Below are 6,929 nucleotides of genomic sequence, written 5' to 3' on the forward strand. Positions count from 1 at the left end.
CTCCTGAGCCATTTCCCCAGCCCCTAGTGTCCCAAATTTTCTGATCAAGGAGATTATGGGGCCAAAGAGGAAAGTGATCGATGATGTAGAGTGTGCCAAAGGATAGTCACATGGAGAGAAAACATTCTCTCAGGCTTTCACAGAGAGCACATTGGCCAAGCAATGGCTGTGACTCATCCACATGGCTGACAGTGACAAAGGATCTACAATCTGAGGTACAGGATCTCAGCATAAATCCTGAGGGGATTTCACTGACCTTATCAGACCCACAAACTACAATTCTTGTTGCATAGGTCCTGCTTTACCTTGATCTTAACCATCCAGCAGAAAAGTATAAAAACAAAGTATAAGAAGTAAAGCCATGCTGTTATGTTGAGCTGTGGGGGACTCAGGTCAACAATTTCTGATACTGCCAGTGAAGCGGAAGACCCAATACTATTATAGACTACTAGACCCTTTGAGAATATTTTGCTGAGTTAATATACCTATAATATTCAAATAACAGAACAAAAAAGGGGATATAGATGAATGTCCATTTTGTACCTGTGTATTCAAAATGGTTAGGACAGATAGTTACATTCTCTTAATGAATAGAGGGATTTGTTCTAATAGTGTCTGTAAATAGGATATCATGTCTACATCTTGTACAACAAATAACCACTAGGAAGAATGCATGCAATGTGTTAATTATTGAAACTGTCCTACCAATTTGGTTTGAAACTGTCTCATTGCTATTTGTTTCTCAATAAAATTATGGAAAAAGATTAAAAAATAAACAAAGAAACAATAGAACTAAACCAACTTGTGAAGAAATGCACTTAGTAGACTTTTACAGAGTGTTCCATCCAAGAGCATGACAATACACATTTTTCTCAGCCACACATGTGCCATTCTCCAAAATAGACCATGTGCTAAAAGATAGAACATGCTTAAGTAAATGCAAAAGAATCAATATTATCCTATGCAGCTTTTTGCAACATATTTTCCTCAAGAGCACTGGTATAGTGAAAGCCACCACTAAATCCAAGCCAACATGGGAAAGGAAAAGACTCACATCAATATCATAGTCATCAGACATGTGGACTCCAGCAAGTCCACCACCACCGGCCATCTGATCTACAAATGCAGTGGCATTGACAAAAGAACCACTGAATAATTTGAGAAGGAGGCTGCTGAGATGGGGAAGGGTTCCTTTGAGTATGTCTGTGTGTTGGACAAGCTGAAAGCCGAGCGTGAGCATGGTATCACCACTGAAGTCTCCTTGTGGAAATTTGAGACAGCAAATATTATGTGACCACCATTGATGCCCCTGGACACAGAGACTTCATCAAAAACATGATTACAGGCACATCTCAGGCTAACTGTGCTGTCCTGATTGTTGCTGCTGGTGTTGGTGAATTCAAAGCTGGTATCTCCAAGAACAGGCAGACCCGTGAGCATGCCCTTCTGGCTTACACACTGGGTGTGAAACAACTAATTGTTGGAGTTAACAAAAGGGATTCCACGGAGCCCCCTTACAGCCAGAACAGATACAAGGATATTGTTAAGGAAGTCAGCACCTACATTATGAAAATTGGCTACAACCCTGACACCATAGCATTTGTGCCAATTTCTGGTTAGAATGGTGACAACATGCTGGAAACAAGTGCTAACATGCCTTGGTTCAAAGGATGGAAGGTCACTCATAAATATGGCATTGCCAGTAGAACCATACTGCTTGAAGCTTTGGATTGCATCCTCCCACCAACTTGCCCCACTGACAAGCCTTTGCGGCTGCCCCTCCAGGATGTCTACAAAATCAGTGGTATTGGTACTGTCCCTGTGGGCTGAGTGGAGACTGGTGTTCTCAAACCTGGAATGGTGGTCACCTTTGCTCCAGTCATTGTCACAACTGAAGTCAAGTCTGTTGAAATGCACCATAAAGCTTTGAGTGAAGCTCTTCCTGGGGACAACGTGAGCTTCAATGTCAAGAACATGTCTGTAAAAGATGTCCGGCATGGCAATGTGGCCGGTGACAGCAAAAATGACCCACCAATAAAATCTGCTGGTTTCACTGCTCAGGTGATTATCCTGAACCATCCTGGCCAGATCAGTGCTGGCCATGACCCTGACCTGGACTGTCACACAGCTCACATTGCTTGCAAGTTTGCTGAGCTGAAAGAAAAGGTTGATTGCCAGTCTGGTAAGAAGCTGGAAGATGGGCCCAAGTTTTTGAAATCTGGGGATGCTGCCATTGTTGACATGGTTCCAGGCAAGCCCATGTGTGTTGAGAGCTTCTCTGATTATCCACCTCTGGGTCATTTCACTGTTTGTGATATGAGACAGACAGTTGCTGCGGGTGTCATCAAACCTGTGGACAAGAAGGCTGCTGGAGCTGGCAAGGTCACCAAGTCTGCCCAGAAAGCTCAGAAGGCTAAATGAATATTGTCCCTGACACCTGACACCCCAGTCTTAATCAGTGGTGGAAGACCAATCTCAGAACTGTTTCTCTCAATTGGCCATTTAAGTTTAATAGTGAAAGACTGGTTAATGACAACAATGCTTTGTAAAACCTTCAGAAGGAAAGGAGAATGTTTTGTGGACCATTTTTGGGGTGTGTGGCACTTTTTAAGTTATTAGTTTTTAAAATCAATACTCTTTAATGGAAACAACTTGACCAAAAATCTGTCACAGAATTTTGAGACCCATTAAAACAAAGTTTAATGTGAATAAAAATTATCCCATGCATATTATCTCACCATAGTACAATGAATTGCAAATTATTGACAAAAGAAAGCAAAACTCTATAAACATGTGGAAACTAATACCCTCCCAAATACTCAATGGGTCATGGATGAAATTAAAGAAAAAATTAAACAACATTTACAATCAAGCGAAAGGGCAGATACAACTTACAGGAACCTGTGGAATGCAATGAAAGTTGTCTTAAGAGGGAAATTTATAGCAATAAATTCTCACATCATGAAAACAGAATGAGCCCAAACAAACAATCTTATATTGTATCCCAAAGTCCTAGAAAAGAAGAGCAAGAAAAGTCCAAAGCCCAAAGAAGGAAGGAAATTATAAAGATCAGAGCAGAAATAAATGCAATTGAGATGGAGAAAAAAATACAAAGAATTAATGAGTTGAAGAGTTGGTTCTTTGAAAGAACAAATAAAATTGATATACACCTAGCCAACCTCACTAGAAAAGAAAAAATAAAATTCATGCAATCAGGAACACAAAGGCTGAAATCACTACTGACCCTATAGAAACTGCAAATATTATCAATACTTATTTCCAAAACCTTTACTTTCACCAAATGAAAGATATGGCAGAAATGAATAGATTCCTAGATACATATGAACTACCAAAGCTAAATCAAGAAGATATAAAAATTCTGAATAAAGCAATAGAAGCCAATGAGATTGAAAATGTAATAATAATTTTTTTAAGAAAAGCTGACCAAAAAAAAAAAAAAAAGTCCAGGCCCTGATGGATTAGTAACTGAATCTACAAGAAAATTGGGAATAAATTTAATGCCAACTCTTCTCAAACTCTTCAATAACATTGAAAGGGAAGCAATTTTCCCAAACTCATTCATGGAGGCAAGTATAACTCTGATATGAAAACTAGAGAAGGACCCAACCAAAAAAGAGAACTACACGTCAATCTCCCTAATGAGCATAGATGCAAAAGTCCTCAATAAAAGACTTCAAACAGAATGCAGCAAATCATCAAGTAATACATCTCGTCCAAGTTAGATTCATCCCAGGAATGCAAGGATGGTTTAAAACATGCAAAATAAATGTAATATACCACATAAACAGAGCCAAAGATGAAAATCACATGACCATCTCAATAGATGCAGTAAAAGCTTTTGAGAAAGTCCAACACTCATTCATGATTTAAAAAAAAAACACTGCAGAAAATCAGAATAGATGGTCTTTACCTTTACCTGGTAATAGCCATCTGTGACAAACCAACAGCCAATTTAATGAACAAAAATTGAAAGCCTTCACTTTAAAATCAGAAACAAGACAAGGATGCCCACTGTCACCACTGCTGTTCGATATAGTTCTGGAAACATTAACTAGAACAATTAGACAAGAGAAAAAAATAAAAAGAATGAAGACTGCAAAGGAAGCAGTGAAATTACTATTATTTTCAGATGACATGTCTAGAAAATAAATTCCTAAAATAGATCTGGAACCAGAAGAGACCCAGAATACAAAAATTGATCCTGGGTAGTAAAGGAAAGGCAGGCGGCATCAAAATCTCTGTCTTGATATTATACTACAAAGCTACTCTGATAAAATTGGAATGGTACTGGTAAAAAAAACCCTGAGGATCAATGGAACAAATTAGAAGATGTAAACACAACTACAAGCACACTCAGCCACCTTATTTTTGACAAAGGAGAAAAACATGTTCACTGCAAAAAAAAAAAAAAAAAAAAAAAAAAAAAAAAAAAACAGCCTCTTTAATAAATGGTGCTGGAAAAAATGGCTTCTAACATGCCAAATGCTTAAAATAGACCCATGCCTATCACCTTGCATGAAACTACACTTAAAATAGATCAAAAATTTATTCTTTAGAAGTACATTTTTTGTATTAATTTTATCGAGAGAGAAGTAGCAATGGGACAGTTTCAAAACAGGTGAGTAGAAGTTACAATAATTAATACATTGCATACTTTGTCTCCATAGTAGTGATTCACAGTACAAGATGCTGACATGATATCCTGTCCAAACACTATTAGTACAAATCTTCTCACTGAATTAAGAGAAAGTAGCTGTATATCTATCCTATTTTGTATATACAGATACAAAATGGTCCTTCATTTATATCCTCTTTTTTTGTTTAGTTTTGTCAGAGATGGGTATTCCATTGCCATTTAAATATTGTAGGTGTGTGGATTCAGCAAAATAATCCAATATAGTCCAGTAGTCCATAATAGAAGTGGGTTATCCATAGGACTGGCAATGTCAGAAGTTATTGACTTAAGCCTTTTACAGCTCAGCATACTAATATGGTTTTACTTTTTATATCTTGTTTTTATACTTTTCTGCTGGCTGGTTAAGATCAAGATAAAGCAAGATTTACATAACAAGAAATGTAACTTCTGTATTTGACAAAGTCAATCAAATGCCCTCAAGATTTGCCCTGAAACCCTGTAACCACAGTTTACAGGGATCCTTTGTGGATCCTTTGTGAGTGGCAGCCATGTGGATGAGTCATGGCCATTGCTTGACCGATTTGCTCTCTGTGAAAGCCTGAGGGAATGTTTTCTCTCTATGTGACTCTCCTTAGGCACGCTCTACATTGTCAATCACTTTCCTCTGTGGCCTCATAATCTCTTTGATCAGAAAATTTGGGACACCACCGAGTTACAGGATGTTACACTATAGGCTGTCTTGTGTCCTGAGTCCTCGCTGACCTTGAAGGGCGAGGACCAAAATGGTAGCTACCCTTTTAGCCCTTCTTTTTCTCTAATTTTTTAGTCTGAAAATTTAAGTTGTTAACAATCCGGAAGAGAAGCTTAATATTATTAACCTAAAACATAAGCTGTTGAACTTAATATCAGTATCTGTCTGAATATCAAATGCCTTAGACATAGCATGGAACAGGTATTTTCCATCAATCATTGACATGCTAAACTTTAAATCTGTCCAGAATGTGAAAAAAATAAAAAATAAAAAAAACTTTAAAAAGTAGTAAAAAACAAAAGAAATAAACAATTACAAATTTTTACAATGAAATTTAGAAATCTAACCATATACAACATTGTAGCAGGACAGTCCTATGACATTTTTATCTTGTCTCTTGTTTTCATTTATTACCTTTTTTTAAACAAACATTTACTTGAGGGAGAGTATAGCAGCATTTGATATGACATTAGAAGCAGCACACATTTAGAAGACCAGAATGACAGGCACTCCAAGCATGACCCTAGTATTACACATTACTATCCTCGGTGCAATTGCTTGGTTCACAGGTACCAGCATATATAGTTAGTCAGGCTAAGAATCCTACCAATTAACTGCTAGTTTCAAAAACCTGATGAAGATTCTCAGGATCATTGCCTTGGCCATCTTGTGTACATAAATATATGGTTTTGCCCCAGCCATGTTCCCTAGCTTTTCTTCTTGCCCTGTCTTCATTGTTTAATCCTTAATAGCAGCATAATTTGTCATAGCTAAATCTTGGAAATAACCCAAACTGCCCATCAACTGAGGAATGGATAAAAAAAGATATGGCATTTTTACACAATGGAGTATTATTCTGCTATAAAAAGATAAATTTTAGGCTTTCATAGATAGATGGATGCAGCTAGAGACTATATTAATAAGTGACTTAAATCAGATCCGCATATGCAAACATCATATTATCTCACTAGTGTGAGAACTTGAAAGAGTAATGAACATCTAAAAGGTACAATGATACTGTGAAAGGGAAAGAAATTGTTCAATGGGAAGGAAAAACTGGGATGAGAAAATTAACAAATGTAAGAATGGAAAAAGTTATATTTGGGTGCATATGCAGAATAGTTTGAATAATTATATTGTTGATTTCTGGTGGTCTTTTGAAAGGAGCAATTGATGCTTTTTTTTTTTACTCTGATTTCTCTTCACCATTTGAATTTCTTATAACTTCATTATTGGTTTTTTAAAATAAATCACATATGTTTACATCTGGTAATGTGAACAACTAATTCAAAGATAGCATCACAAAAAGAATCAGTACCAAAGAGAGATTTCAAAATACATGCAAATTAAGCAACACATTCTTGCACAGTGAGTAGGTCCAAGAAGCATTTAAAGGTAGATTAGAAAATATTATGAGATGCTTGGAAATAAAAAGCCACAACATAACAAATCTTACACCATTCAGCCAAGGTCTGCTGAGAAGGATTTCACAGCAGTAAGTGTTGATGATGAGGAGGAGGA

At 36.9% G+C, this 6,929-nt stretch overlaps 1 pseudogene; it reads left to right on the plus strand.

Annotated features, from left to right (window-relative positions):
• Window positions 1-1,033: 1,033 nt before the first annotated feature.
• On the plus strand, window positions 1,034-2,421 carry LOC105742521 (annotated as a pseudogene).
• Window positions 2,422-6,929: the final 4,508 nt, after the last annotated feature.

Source organism: Octodon degus, unplaced genomic scaffold (genome assembly GCF_000260255.1).
Source record: "Octodon degus isolate 3935 unplaced genomic scaffold, OctDeg1.0 scaffold00057, whole genome shotgun sequence".
Classification (NCBI taxonomy): domain Eukaryota; kingdom Metazoa; phylum Chordata; class Mammalia; order Rodentia; family Octodontidae; genus Octodon; species Octodon degus.